Source organism: Agelaius tricolor, unplaced genomic scaffold (genome assembly GCF_023055355.1).
Source record: "Agelaius tricolor isolate 1412-34295 unplaced genomic scaffold, bAgeTri1.0.p SCAF_17, whole genome shotgun sequence".
NCBI classification, from domain to species: Eukaryota; Metazoa; Chordata; class Aves; order Passeriformes; family Icteridae; genus Agelaius; species Agelaius tricolor.
Genome location: NW_027269277.1, coordinates 14,380,239 through 14,407,331, shown reverse-complemented (window position 1 = coordinate 14,407,331; position 27,093 = coordinate 14,380,239). Strand labels below are relative to the sequence as shown.

The 27,093-nt window shown below is 41.1% G+C and overlaps 1 long non-coding RNA gene across 1 annotated transcript in view; it reads left to right on the top strand.

Moving 5' to 3' along the window:
• The window catches only part of LOC139597105 (uncharacterized), a 151,723-nt gene that overhangs the window by 61,828 nt on the left and 62,802 nt on the right, over window positions 1–27,093 (top strand). Inside the window, exons 2-3 of the long non-coding RNA XR_011681512.1 lie at window positions 1,991–2,057; window positions 13,244–13,374. This is a non-coding gene — a long non-coding RNA (uncharacterized lncRNA). The remainder of the gene's footprint in view (window positions 1–1,990; window positions 2,058–13,243; window positions 13,375–27,093) is intronic.

Below are 27,093 nucleotides of genomic sequence, written 5' to 3'. Positions count from 1 at the left end.
TAAAGCATTCCTCCCCATCCTGAGAGCAGCCGTGCAGAACCACCTACTAAATCCTCCAGAACAGAAGAATCCCTTTCTCTTTGGAGGGAAAGGAGTGTGAAGCCAAGTGAGCGGTGAGAAAAGCTGAATTCTCTGCTCCTGCTTCATATCAAAGTGTGCAGGTTTTTTCCCCTGTGTGTTTCTCCTGAGAAGAGTGTCTCATGCAGAACAAGAGGATATTCCTTTTTTTAAAATCAGATGCTGAATTCAGTGAACATCTAACTTGCACCACTTGTTAGTGTCTAGAACAAGCCCCAAAAAACTTTTTGGGATATTCATCATGCCTGTATTGCTGTCATCCAACTGCTGGTATTGTAACCACAGGCTCCCTACAATGTCCCATTATCCTCTATAAGACCAAACCCATTGCACTGAGGTATGAAAATGCCAAATGATAATAAGGTTGCAAAAATTAGTAAAAATTAGTGTGTTTTTAAGTTTGAAAAGATAGGTTTTCTTGTGAACCACTTAGAAGGAAAGTGGAGAAAGCATTTTTCATCAGTTTGTCTTTGGGGATGAGGTATTTAGAAGCACACCTGTATTTGGAGCCAGCTACAAAGGAGGTACCAGTGAAAATGCTGCTGGAGGTGTTGGCTGTACATCTTTGCACTTAAATTACTGGACTCCACTTTGTCTCACTGTGGTCCAGGGCTCTTTTGTTGGTGGCAGTGATTTCTCACCTCAGCCCACTGGTTAAACATCCTTGCTCACACGTCAAACAGCATCTAACTAAGAGTCAAAATAAAATCTGTGAAGGGTTATAAAAGGGAAGCTTAAACTGGAGTTCTAACTTTATAAAGCTTACCTACATATCCAGAACTTCACAGATAACTGAGTTCAGATTCCTGCCCTTTGGTACAGAGGAATCCTACTAGAAATAAGTGTGCTGCTAGTTGCTCTAAATCTTTTCAGAATTTATCTAGCATTATTTGCTGTCTTTACAACTGAAAAATATTATATTCAATACATGATTTTACAACAAGAAATCCAAAATAAAAATAGCAGAGAGGTATGGTGTTGCAGCATTCTTGCACCTATTACTGCTACTTTATTAATGCCTTTATAAGGGAAAAGATTAAATATTTATAACGTTTATTCTGACTTGGTGTGCTGATATTAATAACACTGTCATGTGATAAGGTTAGAGCAGAAAACACATGTGTCTATGTACATGCTGCTCTCTGAAATTCTAATTTACTCTACCAAATAACTTAATAAATATAACACATGGCATGTGAAAAACTGAAGTAGGAAAATGTGGTGATTGAAAAAACAAAAAGCAGCAGTTTCACCATCAAAGCTGTGGGAATGATGCTGCAATTCTTCTATTCCTATGGGGGTTGTTACTCACATTTATACCTTCTTGCCATCACCTTTGTGTTTCTACAATATAAGTGATTTTACATATAAAATCTTTTATAAAATCTCTTTTTTTCTCTTTGCTATGCCCTAATGCCAGTTGCAGCCAACTCTCAAGGTAACATTGCTGCAGTAATTGATTCTTTGTATGGAGATGCTGGAGGCCTTTGGTTTGATCCTGTGCCTTGCATTTCCAAGGTTTCTGTTCCCCTCCTGTGCTCACACTCTGGGGTCACCCTTGGCAGGGGTGGGGAGCATCTCCTCAGTCTGGCTGGAATGCTGTGGCTCTGTGCAAAGATCCACGGTGCTGCTTTGGAGGGGATGAGGCTGATGCTCAGCTGCTGTAAATCAGTGCAGCTGCACTGCCAGGACTCTGCTAACCTCAACCAGCTGAATATGTGGTCTCTTTTCGAGTATTACTCTCTCCCAGCAGTTGTAGAATTTGGTTATTTTTTCTTCTCTAAGAAAGTGGTACAGTTTTGCACACTGGTACTCACTGAATTTAAGCACTCTTGTTAGAATTAGCAACCTCAACTCCTTTGTAATGAATATCAATACAGAATTGTTACTGAATATCTCCTTTTTCTTCTAGGTTCCTTCACACCAAATGAGAGACTCCCAGTGTTGTGTCTTGCCAGTGCCTTCATCAAAGCTCTATGGTAAATTTTCATTTTCTGGAAATGATTTCGAATTCTCTTTTAGTGGGTGTGAATAGTGAAAACTCAAATAGGTGATTTAAAGAGCTCTTTGTTTGGACAAATAGTTGATGCCAGATTGCTTTATGCTATAGAGTACCCAGACAAAATTGCTGTTCTTACTCAAAATAGAAAAATGTATAGGGTATTACTGATAACCTCTTATCACTGTGACTTTAGAATTGTCAGTTTGTGTCTTATTTTGGTCAGAGACATTAAATTGTACTAGAAATTCAATTCTACAGTTAGTTGATGTCAAAATGTTGACTTTTCTAAATGGTCATAATTCAGCACATTAATTCTTAAATCACCCTGTAAATTACTGTGCCAAACAAAGGAACAGACTTTGGGTTGGAGGTTATTATAACAAGGGGATCCTTAAACACGTCCCTTCTAAATCAATATTTTTTAACATCCTTTCAAACTTATTTGTACATCTCTAGGGGTCAAATCATTTTGTCATCCCATCTTCCACGCAATTCAGTTCCGTTGCTTGATTTCAGTGCTGGGCTTAAAAAAAACCAACTATACATATATATATTAATATATATGAATTTATATGTGATATTATATATCTATATGTTCAAATATTAATATTACATATAATATGTTGTAATATATATATACGATATTATAATATTATAAACAGATGATAATATATGATATCATATATAAATTATATATTATATATATCATAATATATATTTATATATAAAATTATATATAAATTATATATTATATATAAAGATTAAGTATTTATATATTTTATATATGTAAATTATAATTTATATATATATAAATTATATATTATATACATCTTTTATATATATATATGTATATGTGTATGTGTGTGTATATATATATATATGGCTGTTGCCATGATATCCCCTGGCAGAAGCCAGGCAAGCTTTTTTGCATAATGAGTGAAGTTAACCTCGATTAGCTTAGCAAGCATTAGTGCTTGAGCAGGGGCTCTGGTGCAGCTGTCCCTGCTGCCTGTTGGTGGCTGCTAAATCAGAGCTGTCCCAGCTCTGGAGGTGCCTCAGGGCTCCTGCAGTGAAATGCAGACGGTGGCAGGCAGTGTACCCAATAAAGAAATCCCTTCCCGTGTGCATTTGAACAGGAAATTATGCCTATCATTTATTTGGAAAGCAAGGCAAGTTTTAAAGTGTGTTTTTCATCTCAGTTGCTATGTGGTTTAAAAACTAATCTACCTCAAACTAATGCTGTTCTGTGAGTAGGGTCTTTTGGGATTTTCTCCTCAGATTTTAACCTCCCCCCTTTAATATGCTTGTCAGAGATTCAGTTTATTGCAGTTTCCCAGGCCCTGCCCCAGTGTTTGTCCCAGGTCTGCAGGGCAACCCTGAGCAGGTCACTTGTGCTCCAGCAAACCTGCCTGTCCCCTCTGGTAGTGAGAGTACAAAGCTGACACTGCTGCAAGGTCTCCTGGACAAAACTGGAGTTTTATTCAACAGCTGAATGCTTCACGTCTTCTCCAATCCTTCTGTATTTTGTCTTTACTTCTACACCCTGCTTTTGTTTTTCTGCTTGCATGGCAGTGGATCTGAGAGGATGGCAGGGAGCTCTGGGCAGCTCCTGCCAGGCAGCAGTGCTGATCCGTGACACAAGTCTATGGACTTGAGCAATCCTTCAAACCAGAGGATCACATACCAAAGGTGTATTTATTATTACACTGTTTAGCAAGCTGAAACCCTCCTATAACTTACATCCAGGAGAATCTGCAGTTTGTATAATGCCTGACTGACACAACTCAGGGCTAAGGATGTGCTCAAATGCTGTGCTGGCTTAATTCCCAAGTCCTCTTGTTAGCCTTGAACTCAAGTAAAGCTCAGTACAGAGGGTTAATCTTTGTCCCTCAATATCTTATTTATCTGTTTGTTCTTGTATTTCATTAGAGTAAATATTCCTAGTAACTCTGCCTTCTGATGAAATAATATTTGCTTTATGATTGTCTGAGAATAGCAAATGTGTTATGTATAATCACATTTGGGAGAACATAATTTGAGTTTAAGCAAGTTATTTTTCTCCCACAGCAGATGTATAATTCAATTAACATTAATGTTAAATCTAGATATCACTTTACCTCTGCTGCACCACACAGGTAATTACTTTCTGGTTAACTTAAATTTCTTTGTAGCTGCAGTGATAAAATTATTTTTAATTCACCTGGAGTACTGAGTCTCATTTGTGGAACAAGTAAATCCTGTGTCTGATTCTGTACATTCCAGCATTGAACTGCTCATGAAAATGGCTTGATTCCCACAACTATAAATGCTCTGTTTAGAAACAGTGTCAAAATGCATGGATTAAACCACTCAGAGTTAAGGAATTATGACTCAAGATTGGAATCTCTGAACACTTTTGCCTGTTCCTCATTGAGATATCTATAACTCCAAACACAAGGATTGTCTCAGCAGTTTTGGGGTGTTACTCACCCTAGGCTATGAATTTTGGTGTCTGCATGTCCAGGTTGTTGAGCATCTTAACCCCTAGTTAAAATATCAGTTAAAATCCAACACTTGATCTTTATGGTGTGTGTTGATTGTGGCTGGGACCCAGTTAATTTTCTTCATAGTAGCTGGTATGGGGCTGTGGTTTGTATTTTTGTTAAAAACACTGTTGCTAATACAGAGATGTTTGTGACTTCTGAGCACTTCTTACCCAGGGCCAAGGCCTTTCCTGCTCCTCAGAATATTTATTTACTCCCTTCCTTTCAGAATATTTATTAATATATATTAATATAAAATATATTCCTATTCAGAATATTTATTTATTTAGATATTTTGGCTCTCTTTACTCCCTGGGGAGGAGGAGGAAGGGGGGACATATGGAGTGATGGTGTTTGCCTTCCCAAGCCACTGTTAGAGGTGATGGAGCCCTGCTGGGCTGGGGATGGCTGAGCCCCTGCCTGCCATGGCACGTGGGCAATGAGTCCCTTGTTTGTGTGCTCCACCATCCCTGACAGAGGTGGAACAGGTTTGTACCTTTGTTTTTAATGTCCAACCTTTACATGAATTTGCATGTCCTTCTATGTTGGTTTAAGCAAGTTTTTCTTAGGCCCCTTTTTGCTGAAACAACTTGCTAGTCACATCTAATTCTGTTTGTTACTTCAATCCAGCTCTTCTCAAAAGTTAGTCTTTTAACTGATAAGATTTACTGGAGTGATACATTGATAAAAAGTCAGGGGCTCTGCCTGAGTTGTTTTTCATTTTTTTTCTGGTATTCTCAGAAGTGCTTTCAAAACCGAGAGCTGCTTTTAAAATACCAATTGATATGTAAAAGCCACAAAATATACACTTCAAGGTATAAACCCAGTTTATTCTCTGATAAATGGCCCTTTGGGGAAAAATCAATTGCACTGCCAGGAGATGGAGTTTAATCATGTCTTTTGAAAGGTCAGATGAAAATGAAAGGTCATACTCAAATTTATTCCTTCTCAGAGGATGAATATTTTGTATCTAAAACTGTCTTTGATCATACCTCTCTATATATGTGTGTACCTATAACTATATATGTATTTATGTGTATAAATGCACACTAACACCACCAACAAATGCCCCCTTCAATGCTTTCTGTCACAGCAATTTCATCTTCAGCTACTCAGAATAATGATTAGTGACAAATGGAAGGATATAGAGCTGTGCTCTCATGGGGCCATAACAGAATGACAGATCTGGTGGGAGCTCCTCTTTTTGCCTTAAAACTACCAAAAATTCTCTTTGAGGAAGAGAAATAAGAATGAGGAGAGAAAGTAACCTTGGGGTGGCTTTTTCATAGCAATTACAAATAATGCAAAATAAGTCCATTACCTAAGCCTTAAAAGGCCTAGATTCATCTAAAATTGATTCTGAGAATCCTTATTTGCAACAACCCCCTACTGTATTTTGCTGTGGAATGAAATTTTGATATCTCTGTCCTTTACCATGTAATAGAACATAAGGTTGTTCTTAATTGTTGCTCTAGGGGTAAGTTTGCAGACTTCCCTCTCAAATTTAATCTATTCTTGCATGGAAAATTAAACCAAAAGCTGAAAAATGAAGAATGTTCAGGTTCAGCAATGTAAAAATCTCAACATGAGAGGCTTGGGTTTAGATTTTAAGGTCTCCAGCTCTATATTGCAGAGAATTTTCCTCAGTACAGGCATGGCTAGGTGCTATTAAATGGTCTATTAAGTGAGAAGTCAAATACTAACAACAGTAGTTGCCTGTGGCCTTGAGTTTATGATTTCCTTAAAATCTATAGCTCTGTGTAGGCTTTGATGAATATTTACCATGCTCACTGCCCCTGGAAGTGAATCCATTGACAAATTTGTGCAGAATGGAGGGGAAAGTTGCCCAGCTGGTGGCATCCCAGCTCTTGCAGGCCTTCAGAAAAACCTATTTGTTTTTATCTAGACTGCCAATTTCTTAAATGGGAGCACCTTCTGAGAGTTTATACACTTCTGAGAGTTTATACACTTCATGCCTCAAACCTGTACTTTATTGATAGGACTTGCCTCTTGTTCTCTGGCTTATGTTTGATAGTGGCTATCTCATCTGCCATGGGCCTGTGCTAATTAAATTTATGCAAACTGTGCACTCAGTGCCAGTGGGGCTGACACTGGAAGTCTAAGGAGTTTGTTTGTGCCTGAGTGTCTTTCCAGAGTTACTGTTTTCACTGGTGAAGAGAGCAGGCATCATTTTGAAAATGGTGTAGGCTCCACAAGCAGGGTGTGCCAGTTGTGCGTGTTGGGTTTGCAAGCTCAGCTCTCCTTGTGTGCATCTGTGCTGCTATTCACCTACACTGATTCTTAGACAGGAATGCAGAACTATTCAGATCCTGTTTTCTGGCTGTTTTCTTCCCCTTCTGTGTCACTGTGCCCCAAGATAGGCTCCTCTGGGAAAGACCCTCCAGAGCTGCCTGTCAAATTCCAGCCCCCAGGGATGAGGGATCCGTGCTGTGATACACTGGGGATGTGAGAGATTCTGTCCAGTGCAACCTCTGAGCAGAATGCTAAATCTCAGGGCAAATGTTTAAATTCCAGTGGCTTCAGTAGTAATTCCACGAGTCCTCTTCTCAAACTTTGGAAAGTCCTTCAGCTTTTAGGGGAACCAGCAGACCTTGTCTCTCTCCCCTGGTTTTGCAAATGCAAGCAGAGCTGGTGTGGTAGCAAGTGTAGATTCTGAGGGGAATGAAAGGCTGTTCTTTTATTACTAGATTATTTTATTTTACATAAATATTCCCTGACTAATCAGGAGATGATTAAGGCATCCCAGATCACTGAAAACTTTTGTCATCATTATCATTTGTAGAATCTAACTGGATATAATTTCACAGTGATATTTTTTTTCCTTCACATAAAGAAGCAATAAAGAGCTCATCAACTAATCCAGCTAACACTTCATATTTCACTCTAGACTGTTCTAGTAATCACTTATCATCCCATGCTTCATCCTCATGTAACCTAACCCCTGGGCAAAAAGAAATAATCCATTTCAGTTTCAAAATCCTCCTGAAAGTAAGTGAACTTGATCCAAAGAATGGTGAAATAATTAAAAATACTTCCCTTAGCTTTTACATGGGTTTTGGATTAGCCCATTTTTGGAGAAATAAAGTATTCATCTGATGAACAAACTGTATTTTTTGTAGTATTGAACATAAGAAGTGAAATAATTTAATAGTGATTCCTAAAGATCATCAAGGGTGGAGGTATTTAGATGTTATGCTGGGCCAGATTTTCTCTGGACAATTTTCAACATATTTGCCAATATCCATAAGGGGACAAGGCAGGGTCTTTTTTTTTTTCCTCCCAGGTGGAGCTGCTTACTATCTTTTCTCTCTTTCAGCAGCAACTGGAAAAGCTGAATGAAATGTAAGGATGGGTATTAAAAGGTTGGCTGGAGGCCAAGCTGAAATAATATAGCACTTTAGGGAAATAGTGCATGTTGGACACTTTAGATGTGCGTTAACCACACAGGAGGAAACAGCTACAGATGTTGAGAGGTTAATTACTGTGAGTGAAACAAACCAGCAAAAGTGGTGTCAAATTAGCCTACCTGACTGTGTCTTATGAGCAACTGAAACACTGATATGGATTGTGGAAAGTAGTTAGGTTTATAATAAGTCTTGACAAATTATATGCTAATTATCTTAATAGTTACATTGAACCCAATGAGATTAATTACATACATTTTAAAATTCAGTTTTGTCATTCATTATCATCAAAAGTCAGAGTTTTCTGAATAAGATTGTTTGTTCAAGTTGCAGTGCAGTCCTTTGGCCAGCATGGGAGCACGTATCCTATTCCATGACAGAGGCACTCAGATCCAAGCCAGAGCCCCCAGACATGGCAGAATCAATCTGCTTAATTTCAGAGATGTGATCCTGCACCCTGTGACATAACTGACCCTGCAGACATCTCCCCATTGGCTTCTTCACACATCAACAATTACCTCACATTTCTTGGGGCAATTAGATGCAAATCCAGTGCCCAGTTTAAATCCCTGTGGAGATTTCCTGGTGGAGACTCTCAGGGTGCACCTAGTAAAGGATCACAGACAAGTTCCAGCTGCTTATTCTTTAATTTGCACCCTAAGGAAGAGTTCCTACCCTCTTTCCATATACTAATGTAGTGGCCAGAGGATTTGTGCAGGAAATGGGAGACCTGAATTGGTTTTCCTTGTCTGCCAAAAGGATTTAAAGTCATGGCTTCTCAGGACAGAGCTACATTAAGTACAGTTTGTGTGATATTTTGAAAGAAAAATGTGTACTTCTGTCCATAGGACAGAAAAGGAAGAGTTTCCAAGGAGAAGATGTAATTTCTCACAGCACTGAGTAAAGGTTTCCCTCTCCTGTCTCACCCTCTATGCAATCACTTCTGTCAAAAGCTCTTCTTGGTTTGCTAGAATGCAGCAGTATCCAACTCTTGGGTTTTGGATGTTGCTCAAGGACTTTAACTCTCACCTCAGTGCCTAACAGGATTTACCACACCTTAGTCCAAGCCCCTACAACAGAAATAAAACTGCAACTAGCTCAGGTGACTTGAATCCATTACTAGACCTGCAATTAGTAGACTTGCAGCAATTAGTAAGGGAGGGAGTTTCTCAGCAAAGGTCAGATTGCTGTGTACATAATGAGCATCCTGATGATGACAGGAGCTAAGATGACTGAGCATGCCTGACCTCTGCTGATTCTAGCCCCTGTGGGATTCACATTCTCTGAACCTGAGAGAAGCAGAGAAAAGAATGATCAGAACAATTCTTATCTCATTGGCTGCTCCTGTGTTGTGCCAAAGCAGAATGCAATATGGAGATTGTTTACCCAGAGTGATGGGGTTTCCTTTCCTTGGCCTGTCAGGGCCCAGTGTGTGCAGGCTGTCAGTCAGCAGACAGGAGATTCTGGGCAGCTCAGTAGAGCTGGGTGCTTGTGCAGATTCAGTTTAGATGTAATGTAATATATGTAATATAGAATAATACAGTATAATTGTCACTGTCATATTTTCTGAAAAATCCCTTTGCCAGGATTTCTTTTCCTGGGAAGCTGAGAAACCTCAGAAAAGAATGAAAACAATAATTATAACAAAAGAATGAAAACAACTAATGATTGCTTTGGAATGTGGTCTGGAGATGGCTTACCAAACCTGTTTGATTGGTTCCATGTGAATTGTTTTCACTTAATGACCAATCACAGCCAGCTGTGTCAGACTCTCAGTCAGTCAAGAATTTTATTATTCATTCCTGTTAAGCTTTCTATCTGGATCCTTTTCCTTTCTTTAGTATAGTTTTAGTATAGCATTCTTATAATAAATATCATATAATAATTATGACATTATATGATGTGATATGTATGGTATGATTATGATATAATAATATCATATATAATAATATAGAATATAATAATATATAGTATAATATAATATGTCAGCCTTCTGAGAACATGGAGTCTGATTCTCATCTCTTCCCTCATCCTGGGGACCCTCACAAACACCACATATAATAAAGTAATTAATTAGCGTTCTGATATCAATGGAGTCAGGTGCATCATTTCTCCCTGACAGTTTTCCTGTCACTGATGAGCCGCAGTTCCCCCCTGGTGATTTTGCACCGTGTGCTGGAGATGCAGAGCAGAGCTCTGCTCCTGCCCCGTGTCTGTCCCTTCTGTGCCCACCTGTGCCATGCATGGTGGCAGCATTCCATGTGTCCATCTCAGAGGCACAGCCTGTTTGATGTGACAGGGGGGTGCCCACCCAGAGAATCTCCATCTCACAGGATGAGTCTTTACGAACTGTTCTCTCAACAAAAGCTCAGCTGGGCTAGAGATTTACAACTGGGCTGCACTGCTGACTGCAGCAGGGAGGATGCATGAAGCTCTGGCAAGCTGTAATCTATGTGCAGCAAAGCCAAGGCACCAGGAGTTACTTTGCTTTTTTTCAGAGTATCACAAGCATGGGAGCCTCTTTGATTGAAAGATTCAGTGTGCCTGAGACATTCATGAGTAATAAAGCAGATTGGGAAACCACTTTTGGGATTCCAATAGCAAAATGGGTGGGCAACAAGAAGTTGGATTTTTCTTTGCCTAAATTTTAATTCCCCTGATAAATGCTTGGATTTTTACATGCAGGTTCTTAAGCTCAGGTCATTACATTCCTGCTGAGAGGAAACACAATCTCAGTGTTAGCTTAGTGGAACTGTGAGCTTTTTGAAGCATGGAAAACATTTGCTGTTATCTGGCTGAAGTGTACTGTCCAGACAGATTTTTCTTGTGGTTAACCATCCTCCACTGACTAAAACACCTTTTGACGTATCTATATATTGGTTTATGTTAAAAAATCTTTAATCACTTTGTTGAAAATAACTCTATAACACACCCCTCAAAGTTCTGTTTCCTGTCAGCCAGTGAAATCATCTAATTTTCTGATAATTTAAGATTTTCTACCACACATATTTCCCTTTCATCAGGGTTTAATTTTGTTAGGCTCCACTTACATGTACCTAATCTGACTAATTAGACAGGATGTCCTAATAGTCAAACTCTTGCAGAACTCAGGGGATAATTTAGGTTTGCAAAAAGGCTGTTATATCTCAATTTGTGATTCATTAAAACACAGGAATTTTGAAATCTTGCTTAACATCCCCTTTTTATCTTTGCATCACATAAAACAAAACTATTCAAAGAGGATTTTTTTTTAATATCACAAATATATTCTCTATTTCCTCTTCTGTGCCTTCTTTAAGTCTTGCATCTTATGCATCCAATGGCACTGCCAAGATTCTGACACAGAGGTACCCTGGGGTGTTCATGATGAAGTGGAAAGAAATTAAAAACTGCTGGAAATCTGTGCAGGAAAATGCAACACAACTGGAAAGCATTGTGAGGTCAGGGTGCAAGGTGTGATCCCTCATGTTGGCGGAGGCAAGGGAAAGAAGCTGTTAAATTTACTAAATTTACTAAATGATGGAATTTACTATTGCATTTTCACCTGAACCAATAACAGCAGCCTGTCTGCTCAAAGCAAGGCAGTCAGCACTGCAAAACCTGCTGAAAGGTTTTCCTCAGCTGAGGCCCTGCAGGATGAAGTCACTGCTTGTGGAGGAAGGCATGGAAAGGTTGAAAGTCATTTCCAAAGTACAGGGATGGCTGCTCTGGTCGTGCCCAGTGCCCTTTGTGTGCTGTCAGTCCCAGTTGCCAGGAGCACTCTTGGGATGCCAGCTGTGTGAGCTGATCTGCTCAGCCTTACAGGTACAGCCCACGTGTCTGGGACTATGTGAAAAGCTGGCACAATAAAAGAACCATGTAGGAAAGGCATTTCACTTGAGCAGATAAGGATATGGCATTGCTGTGCTTCACTGCTCAGCCTGTAAAACAGCTGTTAAATTCCTTTGTTTTCTGTGTCCTTGTTGACATTCACAAAATTCTTAGACAAGTGTATGCTAGTAAAATGTTCCTTTTTGATACTGTATACTGTAATTCAGTGCTTCCATTTGTTTTAGCAGCAGACATAATAGAATAGTTTTGTACTGTGATGTCCTCCAGTTGTCCTCTGCAGATATCTAAGCTATTGTGCTGAGGGGCTGAATACAAAAGGTAATTTTCAGATAGATGCATCCCAGTAAACCTTCCACAAAACTTCTTGGCATGTACAATAGATGCTTTCCAGACTTGTAACCTCAAAACTTAGTTCTATTTCAGAATGAATCAGTTATTTCTACTTTTTTTCTATATTGCTGCATGTGAATATCTCTAAGTAAGATGGAGACATCGCTTTAACCTTCAGTATGCTGTGCATGTTTATCTGCCTTGGTGTGTGCTTGCACGTACATAAATGCACTCTCCTGTCTCTCCCCACCCCCATAAACACACACAATGTGCTTGTTCAGCCTGTAAAAAAAAAAAAAAAGCTGATCTGCCATTTTGATGTGTTCATTGATTTAATGTACTTGTAACTGTCATTTGGTGCTCTGGGGTAATTTTGAAAATTAAAGTGAAAAGTTCATGACATTTTATAATAGAATAAGGGGATTTTTAATTATTATTATTGCAGGAACATGGAAAGATTGCTAAGATTGTTACTATTCTTATTACAAAATGAAGGCCAATAAATAGAAAGGCATTGAACAGATAGCTTAGGAAATAGACTTTTCTAGCCACATGGCAGCCATTTCACATTGCTGAACTCTGTTCCCTCACCACAAACCACATCAATGAAACAACTTCCATTTAACAGATTCCTGAAAGCAAGAAAGTGGTTATTTGACAAAACTACCTTTCTGTTTTCTAATTATTTGCACCAAGATAAAAGATAGCTGTGGGACATTCCCCATGGTGAAAAAGAAGGGGATTTCTGAATCTGATGTGCAGAATGTACCTCAAGTACCCAGGCTCAGAGTCTGGCCTCCTTGAGCAAAGTCCCAGCCAAAAGTGTGGCTTATGCAGCACTTTGAATATTCTAAAGGCTTTCATGGATATACAGTGGGTGAAAAAGAGGTAAGGAAACAATGAAAAGACTTTTATTTGTTTCTTGTGTAGCAGCTTCCTGATTTGACTTTGCACCAGGATTAATGCAGCCAAACATGATCATTTTACCACTTGGTTCTCCACGTGATTTTGTGCATGATCAGCCAAAGCTTTTTTCCTTTCTTTTTATTCTTTAGCTTTGATCTTTTATGATCAAAACCAGAGAAGATAAGTGCATAGAAGATGCATTGCTCACAGGATCAGAAGTGTATGAAATTGGGAATAATCCTTCAGCCAAGAGTTACTTCAAGCAAATTGTGTGTGGCAGGTAAAGCTGAGTCAAAAGAGGTTGCTTGTAAAGGGGAATGTGTGTGACCTCATTTTGGGTTCAAACCTTCACAAAGGCATTCTGACAGAAATGCTGCCAGCCATGGAAATTGATACTCACAGAAGGGACAAATACTACAGAGTTGGAGGAAAAATGTTTCCTGGACACAAATAGAAACAGAAAATATAAACTGTAAAAGATGTATTGAATTAAGCATTCACTGTGGAGTAACTGCCCAGTGCTACTGTGACTGCTGCTTGTCTTTGTAACCTCAGACTATTTCTGCTAAGCCTGCAGATAGATATAGACAATATCTATAGGGTTGGTAAGCTTGCTATCACATAAGATTTTCTCTGATGTGGACTAAATGTCAACAAGATAAGCGTATTCAGTTTATTTTCAATTTCAAAGTTTGATAAAGACAACCAAATCAAAAAAGCAACCAACAGAGATGTAGTCAAAAGTTTTTCATCTTAGTTCAAAAACATACAAAGTACAAAATTCAAAAGGGAGAAATATTTATGAATGTTTATGAAATGGTGAAGTTGTGCTTTCACTTCGTTGTTTTCCCAGTAAGTACTTTGCATGTCTCCATAAATTTGAGAATGCCCTGACAGATGACTAAAAGAGATTTGCACCAAAAGCTCTAGATTTATGCTTGCCAATTGCTGAACCCAGCAGCACTGAAAGATTTGCTGTTGTAGTTTGACTTGAACGGTTATGTCAGATCCCATCAGTACAGCTGATGTTTGTGCAGTGTGAGCTTCAACACCAAGGAGAATGAAGAACATTGTTTGTTGGGGCTATCTGAAAGCCATTCTTGTGGAGGAGGAAAGAAAAAACAGCTGTTACCTTTCATAGACAACTTCTGTTACTCTGAATCCATGTAATGGAACAAGGAATTCCTCTGCATTTTCTTCCTGGAGCATAAGCAGTGGCATGGAGGCAGAGGGGAATAGGGCAGGGGTAGGCAGGCACCTTGGCTCTATCTCTGCCAGAACACTGACAATAAGACAATTAATAAAATCACCACTTTCTCAGCTCCTTTTCCCAGGAAAAAGCAGAGGCATTCATCAAGGGTATGTCAGCTTCATCCTTTGGAAAAAGACACCTGAAAGTATTGGCTGTTGGTTATCTGCTGATGCAAACATCTGCATGAGATCCTTGTTTCCATCCTGGTGCACAGAGATCAGAATAAAGCTGAAACCTGACCAGTATGGAATGGGGAGGAAATGGAATCAGAGAATGGCTTGGTTTGGAAGGGACTTTAGAGATCATCCAATCCCTCTGCTATGTACAGGGACACCTTCCACTAGACCAGGTTGCTCCAAGCCTCATCCTGTCCTTGAACGCTTCCAGGGATGGAGCAGCCACAACTTCTCAGGGAAATCTGTGCAAGGTCCTCACCACCTCACAGGGAATAATTTCCTCCTAAAATCTAATCTAAGCCTGCCCTCTGAGGGTTTCAGACCATTCCACCTCTCACTTCATGTTCTTGTAAATAGTCTGTGTCCATCTTTCCTGCAGGTAGTGAAGGCTACACTTAGGAAACCCCAGTCCCTTCATGGCCTCCTCTGGACTCGCTCCAGCAGCTCCATGTCCCTCCTGTGCAGGGACCCCAGAGCTGGAGGCAGCACTGCAGGTGGGGTCTCATGAGGCTGGAGGGGCAGAATCCCCTCCCTTCCCTGCTGTTTTGCTGCAGCCCAGGACACATTGGGGCTTTCAGGGCTGTGAGTGCCCATGGCTGGGTCCTGTCCAGCCTCTCATCCACCAGCACCCTCAAGCCCTTTTCTGCAGAGCTGCTCTTGATCTGTTCCTCTCCCAGCCCAGTTTTACTCTGCTAATCTAAGTTCAGTCTACTGTTCTGCTGTATTTCCCCAGTCTCTGGCAATTAACATGGTTTAGTTTAGATTTTGGATAATCAGTGTACTTAAAAGCCACACAGTAATTTTCTCTAGTCACTTGTTATACAACCAGGATGAATCAGTGGCTGCAGCAAGCTGCCCTTGGACAGCAGCTGAGATGAGACTGGTGCATGTCTGTGTGTCTGCTCACCAGGGCCTAGACCCTGGGAAAGGCTCCTTAATTGCAGTGGGATCAGAGTATTTCAGAGCATGAAGACTTCTGTGAATTTGTATTAAGATATCGTTTACCACTTTGCTATTCACTGCTGAGCAAAATGAAAAGTCTAGCAACAAATTTAAACTGATTTCAAAAAGGCACAGATCCAGTTTTCCTCTGAAGTATTTTACTGACTGTACCAGAGTAGGCCTACTGATTCTTTGCTGGCATTCACCCAATTAGTATGCAGAAATTAACAGTAATTAGAGAGCTACAGGAGCCTGATCTTGCTGTTGTTCACAGAGCAGTCTATGCCATTTAAGCAATGCTACAAGAGGTTCATGTGGAGCTGAAAGTGTCTCCCAGCTGCAGCAATGTGCAAGTCAGAGGTAGCTGCTCTGTGCACAACACCTACTTTGGTGGAACGTGCATTTTCTTGGACAGGCACATTGATGAATTCCCAGGAACTGATGCAATATTTGTAATGGGCAGTGAATAATGTAACTTTGTGGAATGAACACTGAATTGGATGATGGGACAAATGTGGATGCAGGCCCAAGTTCTGTCTCCAATATGTGTGGTGAACCCTAGGCAAGAGATCATGTCCCCCATCTGTCTCAGTTTACACATGCCAACTTTTGCTTTTGAAGAGCTTAGAGAAGCGCTTAACTGCATAAGGAGTAGATATTTTTTATATTGGAATGTGCCAAACACATGATGCTTTATACAATTTGAGGTATGGACTTTTTCTCTTCATTCCCAGGAATTATGAGTTTGGTTGTTGGTGGTTTTTTGTTTGTTTGGAGTTTTGTTTGGGTTTAGGTTTGTTTAGGGGTTTTGGGGATTTTTGGTTTTTTCTTGTAATTTGTATTATTTGGAGTTTTTAAAAAATTCTGATGTCTAACATCTAAAAATACATTTTTTTAAGCTTCAGCTTAGTATCATCTTAACAATGATAATATTTTTTCATTATGTATAGCTCCTATCTTAGAGGGTTTTTTATTTTCTTTCTATAAGTTGGAATGACCTAGTTTAATTAGAGACAGAACTTAAAGAGAAAGCCTTTCTCAGAGCAAAGTGATTTAATTATTTGGATTCCTCACATGTGTTCTGCCCTTTAGAAAGAGTGTGTACTGTATTAATAAAAGATCAGAATGCCAGGACATGCTATAAAGACCTTTTCTTCCCCACAGACAAAATCCTGCATGAAAAAGTCTGAACCCACTATACAGCTAGGAAGTATGGTTTAGGAGTAATTATTTCAAGTTTTGTTGCTTTGTCAGAAAAAACCCATGATGTCCCTTGCTTTTAGTACATGTAGTGCCTTAATGCATTTACAAGAGCTGAAGAACATTCCGTGCTCCTCAGTGGTGCCACTTTGTACCTGCTGCTTCTTCCCAGCTGAGCAACAACAAATCAGTCATCTGAAATGTCACCAGTGGGTGGATTAGTAGGTGTTCAGGAGCTCGTGTCCTTGCAGGTGTGAGAGCTGCAAAGGAAAGTTCTTCACTGGGGGAGTGGTTCAGTGTTGGAGCCTGCTCTGGGACAGGGCACCTCAAATTCTGGTTTAGTGGCTGTGGCTCTTCAGTCAAAGGATGGACTTGAAGGTCTTAACATGAAAATCCTTTCCAGCCTTAAGGATTCCATGGCTTTTATTCCGTGTGCTTGCCCCATTCCTGTCCTCTTTTCCTGCAGTCTCAGAGAGCCTGTAGGAGTGGGCCATGAGCTGGATAATGCAGTGAGGTTTTGCTCTCCAGCTCTGAGTGAGGGCTGGTTACAGAGAGCCCTGTCACCACATTTCTCTTCACAGAGAAAAGCAGGGCACAGTTCTTCCCAAGAATATTTCTGGGTTTCACATTCTCTGAACCTCAGAGAAAGGAAAAACAATTATTCTCTCATTTGCTGTGCCTGTGTTTGTGCAAAAGTAGAATGCAATGTGGAGGTTGTTTACCCAGACTGATGGTGTTTTGTTTTGTGTGTGTGTGTGTGTGTCAGGACTGTGGGCTGACAGTCACAGATTCTGGGCAGTGTGTGCAGAGTTGAGTGCTTGGCAGATTCAGTTTAGATGTCATGTAATGTGATGGTGTTCAAAGGGGTCTTAGGATGAAGGAAGAGAGGAGGATCTGACTCCATGTTTCAGAAGGATTGATTTATTAATTTATGACATATATTATATTAAAGCTATACTAATAGAATAGAAGAAAGGATCTCATCAGAAGGCTGGCTAAGAATAGAAAAAGAATGATAACAAAGGTTTGTGACTGACCCAGACAGTCTGAACAGCCAGACTGTGATTGGCCATTAATTAGAAACAACCACATGAGACCAATCACAGATGCACCTGTTGCATTCCACAGCAGCAGAGAACCATTGGTTACATTCTGTTCCTGAGGCCTCTCAGCTTCTCAGGAGGAAAAATCCTAAGGAAAGGATTTCTCATAAAATATCATGGCTACAATGTAATATAGTGTAATATAGTATAGAATAGTATAGTGCCATAAAGTAATTATTCAGCCATCTGATAATATGGAGTCCTCCTCATTTTCCTTCCTTCTTTGAGGGACGCTGCAAACCCTACAGAGCCCAGTGCTGGTGCTGCTCCCCTCCCCTGCCCTGGGAGCCCCCAGCCCCTGTGCAGCTGTGCCTGAGCTCACAGGCTGAGCCCAGCTCAGTGGGCAGGGAGCCACCCTGGCTCCTGTGCAGCTTCCAGGCTGAAGCTGAGCTGTGATCCACCAGGCTGAGCACTGGCAGAGTAACCTTGGATTGCCTGCACCCTTTCATCTGCATTGCTTGTCTTTTGGCAGGCTGGGGAAGACGCTAATGGATCAACAATATTTGGTGTGCATTTGGAAGGTGCCTTTTCTGAAAATGATGTATGGGAAATGCTTATTTCCTCCATCTCCTCCCTCTCAAAATTTAAAAAAAGGCGATTCTGCATAATCCTGAAAACTCATGTAAATACATGAAGTATACATGTTTATCTGTGAGACATCTGATATGCCAGATCTATATAAAGATAAATTGTTACAGCAGAAGAGTTGCTTATTATGATCCAAGGGAATAAATGGGCTTAAAAATAAAGATACAAATTAAAATGCAATATGGTTGAAAAATGATGGGCATGTTTTGGCACATAAACCCTTCATCAGATTAGATAGCTGCTTCTTTTTCAGATTTGGTGATATCTTTTGTGCCTGAAAATGTCTGTGTTTCTGTAGTAATATCAGCTGGTCCAAGATGAAATCACAGTACAAGAATATTCAAAACTTGTAGTGCAGAATAAGCCTGTCTTCACAGACATAATGACAGCTTGCTTCAACTGGGATACAGCTGGCTGGGGTGTTAGACTTCAAGGCTAAGCCAAACAAGTATATTTTGAATACTGGGATGGAATTTGCTAATTGAGTGCAGAATGAGTGAAGCATAACCCACAGAAATTTTGTCTCTTTCCCCTAGTGTCTGGTGACAGATAAACCAGTTCCATTCTGATCTGAAGGTAATGACATGGTGTGCAGGGTTAGGTGAGCACTTCTGTCTTGAATCTGGTGGGATTCCAATTTGCATCAGCTGGGTTCAACTGTGTTCTTATGAATTCTTTTATGTTCAACTTTTCTATTCACTGGATTCCTCACAGAAATATTGAGTTTTATAGAAGTTTTCAATAAAAAAATGAAACACAAGTACCTGCATTTTCACCCACCCTTGATAGAGACAAGGAGCATCATTTATGTGAACTGAACATGTGCACTTCCCTTATTCTGCATCCACTTGTGCAGAAATCCTTCCTGATACATGCTGTTCCTGCACTTTCTTTTTCCAAAGCTCACTGCTTTGGAAAGCTTAGGGAGAACTTCATTAATAGAACACTTGCAGCAGAGGGGAAAAGAAAATTAACCAGTGAAGTAGGCTGGCTCAGTTTTTTGTTTTGTTTCGTTCTTCCTCTGTGACTAATGTCACTGTCAATTAAAATTGAATTTCTCAGATATAATGTTGACATCCTTCAGGCTTTATTTTCTCTTTCAAAGCTCTCTGGACAAAGAGTAGAGACTGACTGTAGTCTTCTTCAAGGCAGTCTAAGAGCTTTTCTCATGAGTCAAATCTCTGTCCAAAAGCACACTGTAAAAGCTACCCTCACTTCTTCTTGAGGTGGATTTATAACAAAATTGTTTTAATTGAAGTGTTTAAACTTGCAACTTGCTAATCTTCAAATGTATTCAACAAACAAGTGCAGAAAATTGCATACCTATTCTTATGATTAAATTTGACAATGTTTAAGTTATTGGACTAAATGAGCTGAATTTAATCTAATCTTTTTAAGTCCCTGAAACTTGTTCTCAAAACATGAGAGTGTTTATCATGCATGATTGTTTTTCCTTTGTAGTGCTCTTCATTACCTCTTGTAGCATTCTGCTTTTTACATGGTCTAAATTCCTTTATAAGTATCAAAATTCATTTCAACACACCAGAGAGGCAACAGTAAGACATATGTGCTTGTTTTGTGATATACAAAGTCTTGCATGAGTCTTACCTTATAAAACATCAGTAAATTCAATAGAAGACCTTGGTGTCTTGGTGTGCAGAAAATAGGACCTTGAACTTAATTTAACCAGACACTGGTCAGTGATTTACTTCTTCTAGAACGTGAGATTCTTGTTGAAATGTGAAATGTTTGTGTGGATTTTTATTTCTTCTTGACCTATGTAAAATCCCAATCAGTCACCCAGAGGGGAAAAGTTCCTTTCCTAGTTAGAACTGCATGTTGACATCAATTAAGCAGGATGAAGACCTTTAACCAGACCACTGTGAAGGTGAATATAATGAATATTCAGTCTAACCTTCAAAGATGTGAGTGGGAAGACCCTTAAAGAAGTTGCAATCAGCTGTGTCATCCATAATTTTTCAGATCAACATTGCATGGATAACAGTCAAATTCATTGTTATTTTCTCTCCTATTTCTCAAAGTCTCCTGTTACAGATGCCTACAGTTAGATTGCACTCCTCCTGCAGTAATTAGTTTTTCTTTCAAGGGCCATGTATTACTCTTCATGTTTAAATTGCATGAGGATGGCTGCAGTCTCTCAATCTCCTCACAGTTGCAGTGGGTTAAAAAAGAGTAACATGAGCACATATAAGCCATGATTATAAACAGTGAGTGTATTACAAGCTCACCTTCAAGCAATCAACAGGGCACTAAGGAGAAAATATTCACTAGGCTGTGCCCTAAGCTGATCTAGGCAGCCTTTTCCTTATTTTAAAGTTGTAATTTATTCTGCAAATGATGTCCTTTGGCTAACAAAAAGCAGAGTGAGAGAGGAGGGGAAGTGTCTGCCACGATTCCCTTGTGATCCCTTCTTGGATGTGCTTGTCAGGATGGCAGAGTGCAGACAGAGCACAGGCTCTTCTGCACATGGGCAGATAAACTGAGCATCTGCAGGACTGCACTGATAGATGTTCCAAGCTGCCTAACAGAATTAAATCTGCTTTATAACAGATAATTGTGACTGTGAGACAATTTATAATCTTCTGTGATTGCAGATAAGGAAGAGTTAATGGAATGACCACTTTTTCCATGGAATGACCATTTTTTCCCCTCCACCTTCATTGCTTCTCTCACTGTGAATACAAAGCTAATTAGTGGCAGCTTTCCTACAAGGCAGCAGCCCAGCCACAAAGGGACAGCCTGGCACTTGGCCAGGGAAATGTTTCAGGCAGGAGAAGAATAGAGCCACACATTGTCATATTTTCCTGCGAGAGATGACGGGAGGCAGAGAAATTAAGAGCAGCTTTTGGCTGCCTCTCACAGATCCCTTCGACTTGCCCCTGCTGAGAATCCCAGGTTTGGATTGTCTCCTTCTCCCCGCAGGGGTGGAAGCGACAATCCCAACACGACAGAATTAAACATCACATGGGAAAAAAAATACCCTGAAAAGCGTTCAGGGAATTCGAGGTATCCGTGATGAATTTGTTGTTTTTTGAGCCCAGCATTCGGGAGGTGACGGGGAGAGCGCGGAGGTTTTCGGTGGTGCGGACAGCAGGGGGCGGAACGGCCCCGGCTGCGGCTGCAGGAATTCGGGATGCGATTCCACCTTTTCCATGGAATTCCGAGGGGCGCAGGCATCCCGCCAGATGCCTGGCAAGGGAAACCTCTGTAACGATTGTGGTGCCAACAACGCACTTAAAAAACTTATTTTTTTATATAATACAGTTTGAAGCATCCTCCCGTATCTCGCCACCTGGGTTGCACTAAAAGCCCGGGGAGCTCATCTGAACACCAGGGAGCTCTCACACCTAAAGGTGCTTGGCAGCCTGGCCTCCCTCCTTCTTCATGGCAGAGCTGTGCACTGGAACTGTTGGCAGTGCTCATGGTGAGAGAATAAACTGATTTCAAAAGTTTCTTAAATAGATGCTGGTAATAAATACCACGGGTTTATTCTCCAGTCTTGTGGTATATTTGCTGAAGTGAGAAATCCTTTCACGTTATTGTCAGCTTTCCATGCAAAATCAATTCTGATGCTAACACTAGCATTTAGCTGATCTCAAAAGGCTGTTCCATTGTGTTTGTGAAGTCAACCCCTTATTGCTTGTCTGTAGAAATTCATACACAATATGCTGAAACATTTGCAGATAAATATCTCAGTGTACATCATTGCATCTCTTATTATGGAAATTGCTGTGATCATTTAGATGAAATAGATTTGGGACTCTAGTTAGCATTACAGTTTCTGCAGAATAAATGAAAGAAAAATATTGATAGGTAAATTTGGTTCAGCAAAATGAGAAGAATAGTGTAAAACCTAGTAAAGCAAGGCTGTTCAATTAAAAAGCTAATTGTAAAAGACATAGATATTTATGGGGAAAAAAAAAACCCACAAAAAAATTGAAGAAAATGTCAACAGTAGATGTGGACATACAAATTAAGTAACAAATGGGTTGAAAAGATTTTTGTTACTTGTCTTGGTCTAAAGAAAGAAGTACATAATTGTAATTGACCACAATTTAACCCATTTGCAGTTCACTGTTCAATGAGTATTTTTAAGATAAGCAATTTGAGTCGTAAAAGCAAAATGAGATAAATGTGGCACTGCTTGCCTTAGTGATATCTGAAGCATAAAATGTCTATCTTCAACCTATAACCTCTTAAAAATAGAGCTAATGTACGTGAACACGGTGCCATTCATTAGCATGTCAATGGTGATTCTCTTACACGGTGCCATTAAATTACTGTGGTGATAATTGAGACATTAAAAAAAGACAGATGCTAGGTCTGTTTCTAGGCTCTTATAACCCTTTAGCAATTAAATTTCAGTGAGCTAACATAACAGAGCCAGAGCAAAAATTAACAAGTGGGAATATTTTTCTGTAATATTGCCTATCTCTAACGGAATTATTATTTTTAAAGGGCCAAATTTTCACAGCTTGCTTGATGTGATTTCAGGATGGTGAAATGGGCTGAAGGCTGGCCTGAAGGGGCTGCTCAGGGTTCTCATAATGGGGATGAATGGGACATGGATGGGAGAAGTTGTTAGGGGCTGTATATTCAGTTTATTTTCTGCCTGCAAAGTGTGGGAAGCTGGAGAGTGCCAGGGCCAAACCTGGAGTGGACAGAGAAGGCTGAAGGCAAACAGGAGCAGGGTGAGGAACAGAGGCAGAGGCATGGGAGAGAGAACAGAGGCTCTCAGGCTGTGTCACTGTGGAGCAAACTGGTGGAGAGAGCTGAGGGTCTGCTCCTGCCAGCCCTGCTGGCCTCCCTGGTGCTGCACCCGTGGCTGCCAGGATAAAGGGCCCCTGCTTGGGAAGGCTCCTCCAGCACACCCTGAACATAAAGGGGTCCCTGCTTGGGAAAGCTCCTCCAGCACACCCTGCACATGAAGGGTCCCTGCTTGGGACAAGCTCCTCCATCACACCCTGCACATAAAGGGTCCCTGCTTGGGAAAGCTCCTCCAGCACACCCTGCACATAAAGGGGTCCCTGCTTGGGACAAGCTCCTCCATCACATCTTGCACATGTGGGAGAGGGGCAGGACCCATGAACAAAAATCCCACAGCAAAAGCAAAACAAAGAGATGTGAATCCCACTGACACTCTGGAATCTGAAATTTTGTTTGAGTAATTTCATAAATTCTTGCTTTCATAATTCATTTTTTCCTTTTCAACTTCTGGCCTTCCACATTGTGGCATAATAAAAAATTTTTTTCTGTATTTATTAACATCAGGGACAGGGGCTAGGAAGTAGGAAGTGAACCACCTTGTTTTCTCAGCCAGTAATTGCCTTGTAATGAAGCAGTTTGATACATTGACACAGAGCCACTGAATGCTGCAGAGCAAATATGGCATCGTTAGGAGCCCTGGCTGCAGCTGAAACCTCCTGCTGGAGATGCTGCTGGCCCCAGGCATCTCTGCTGGCTTTCAAATCCTCTCCCAAATGGAAATCTAAATGCTGGGTATTTTGTTCAGAGCACCGAAAACCAAGCAGCACAGTGTGGAGTGCAGCACATGCCTGTGTTCCTGAGACAGCTTCTCGTGTAACTCCTCCTGTCAAACCTTGGGGCAGAAATTGCAGTTTGTAGCAAACTTGCCTGTGTCTGAATGGCAAAGGAAATGATAGTGAATGCCCTGTTTTCTCCTCTGTCCCGTTGGATTCTGGAGCACCAGCTGCACTTGCTGAGGTCTGAACTAAACATGGATAAACTTTTGGCTTCCCTATGACCTTGCAGAATCTTGGGGATGGTAAATTCCAGGAATTTTCCAGGGAAGTGGACAAAGAAGGACTGAAGGAAAAGGCACCAAGGTCTCTTTTTAAATCCCTTCATCCCAGGGAATCTAAATGCTGAAGTTAGCTTATTAGAGGCTCCTATGTCACTGTATGTGATGGCTACTCCCCAATCATACACTGGGAAAAGCTGTGTTCTGTAGCCATGATATTTTCTGAAAAATCCTTTCCTTGGGATTTTTTCTCCTGAGAAGCTGAGAGGCCTCAGGAACAAAATGTAACCAATGGTTATCTGCTGCTGTGGAATGCAACAGGTGCATCTGGGATTGGGCTCATGTGGTTGTTTCTAATTAATGGCCAATCACAGTCAGCTGGCTCAGACTCTCTGTCAGAGACACAAGCCTTTGTTATTCATTCCTTCTTTTTCTATTCTTAGCTAGCCTTCTGATGAGATCCTTTCTTCTATTCTTTTAGTATAGTTTTAATATAATATATATCATAAAATAATAAATCAAACCTTCTGAAACATGGAGTCAACATTCTTGTCTCTTCCCTCATCCTGGGACCCCTGTGAACAGCACCACAGTGTTCCTTTCCCTGCACTGGGATGATTGTATTATCACACAAGGCACACTGAATAAGCTGATTTTTGTTGCAGTGGTCTCTTGGATGTCAGTACCATGTGCTGGGACACCTTCCAGTGTATCCAGCATTACAAACTGCTCATAGCAGATTTTATCAGGAGCTGTCTGACAGATGGAGGGTCTCTCTTGCAGTCAAATGAAATCTCAGGACATAAGACCAGTCACGTCCCCAGGTTAGGAATTTTCAATTCATCAGCAATAAATTTCAGTGTAAAAGATCTACCTGCAGACCATGGTTCATACTAATGCAAATCATCTTTTTCTGTGGGTTTCCTTTGAGGTTATGCCTATTTAGAACCAACCAAATTGAATAGTTGGCCTTATCTATAGAACAGTGAAAGCATATGGTTTTTAAAAAATTCATGTTGCTGTATTTTAAATCACAGTGAGCATTAGCATCTCAAAAAGCATCGTGGCACGGATTGAATTATCTGTAATAGCTTCAATATGGCAACACCTGGCTCCACAAGTGTCTGAAGTCAGAGCAGCCCATCTGTTAGTGGTCCAGTTGGATGCTTTCTGAGTACATCCTGCAAGGAAACAAGGACACTGGGGAATAAATCTGGAGAGAGTCTGAGCAACCTGGACTCAGAATGCCCTGTAGGGAAGCAAAGGAGAAATGCATATTGTAAATAAGAGATCTCATTCTGTATTTCAGTCTGCTGGGAAGGTTGGAGGGACTGTGAAGTTTTTAAATAAAAGCTAGATGTAAACTTGGAGACAATCACCAGCTGTTCATTTCCATTCTGGAGCATGTGGAGAAACAAAGGCACATTATAGACCAACAAAAGGATTGAACCAGCATAGAGCAGCATCTGTGTGGCATGATTCCCACAGCCACAGGGGCCTCTGTCTTTACAGATGAATTTCATAACAGTGATTAGAGACAACTGGGTAATGTTCCTGGCCTTGTGCATGTCTGTACTAAGGTCTGCTCTGCTCTGGACATACCTGGCTGTGCTCAGAGGATGTCTGCAGCAGAGCTGTGCTGGGAGGAAAGAGCCTTTGCTCCTTCAGTGTTTAAAAGCTGCTGCTTGCGGTGCTAAAGCTGAGCTCTAATACCTTTGCCACATCCTTGGGGATTGGCAGCACGGCTCCTGGCATACAATTGTGTGCAATTAAACTCACTGGGCTGGCAAGAGAAGAGCCCAGACGAGAATGCAGAGCACCAAAACCCTGGAGGTCCTGGCTGGCCATTGGCATTGGTGTGAGGGGCTCTGGCAGACACCTCCCATTCTCTTTGTTCCTGGCATGAGGGCTCCTGGTGTTTGTTCCCTTGCATGAGGGCTCCTGGTGTTTGTTCCCTTGCATGAGGGTTCCTGGTGTTTGTTCCCTTGCATGAGGGCTCCTGGTGTTTGTTCTCTTGCATGAGGGTTCCTGGTGTTTGTTCCCTTGCATGAGGGCTCTGGTGTTTGTTCCCTTGCATGAGGGCTCCTGGTGTTTGTCCTCTTGCATGAGGGCTCCTGGTGTTTGTTCCCTTGCATGAGGGCTCCTGGTGTTTGTTTGTTCTCTTGCATGAGGGCTCCTGGTGTTTGTCCTCTTGCATGAGGGCTCCTGGTGTTTGTTTGTTCTCTTGCATGAGGGTTCCTGGTGTTTGTTTGTTCCCTTGCATGAGGGCTCCTGGTGTTTGTTCCCTTGCATGAGGGCTCCTGGTGTTTGTTTGTTCTCTTGCATGAGGGTTCCTGGTGTTTGTTTTTTTGCATGAGGGTTCCTGGTGTTTGTTTGTTTGTTCTCTTGCATGAGGGCTCCTGGTGTTTGTTCTCTTGCATGAGGGTTCCTGGTGCTTGTTTGTTCCCTTGCATGAGGGCTCCTGGTGTTTGTTCCCTTGCATGAGGGCTCCTGGTGTTTGTTTGTTCTCTTGCATGAGGGCTCCTGGTGTTTGTTCTCTTGCATGAGGGCTCCTGGTGTTTGTTCCCTTGCATGAGGGCTCCTGGTGTTTGTTCTCTTGCTTTTAAGGCAGAAGGGAGCAGGGAAGGGCTGGCTGTGTGCCCACCTGGGCTGACCAGCACTCTTGTTCAGGCTGTGTCTCCAAGGTGATCTCCTCCCCAGCTGTGCATTCCACATGGGAAATACTCTGGTGCTTTAACAGAGCTGGTGAGAGACAGATTCACTCAGCACAGGGCCTGAGCAGCAGGGCAGGCCAGGATACTGCAGAGAGAGCCAGAAGCAGACCTGCTGTCAGACCCCTGGGTGCAGGGAGGAAAGAGGCTTTTTACAGAGAAGCTGTGATGTTACACAAAGCTGTGCAAGGTGCAAGGGCAGCCCTGGAGGAGGTTTGCCCAGTGAGGATATGAGCACAGGGTCT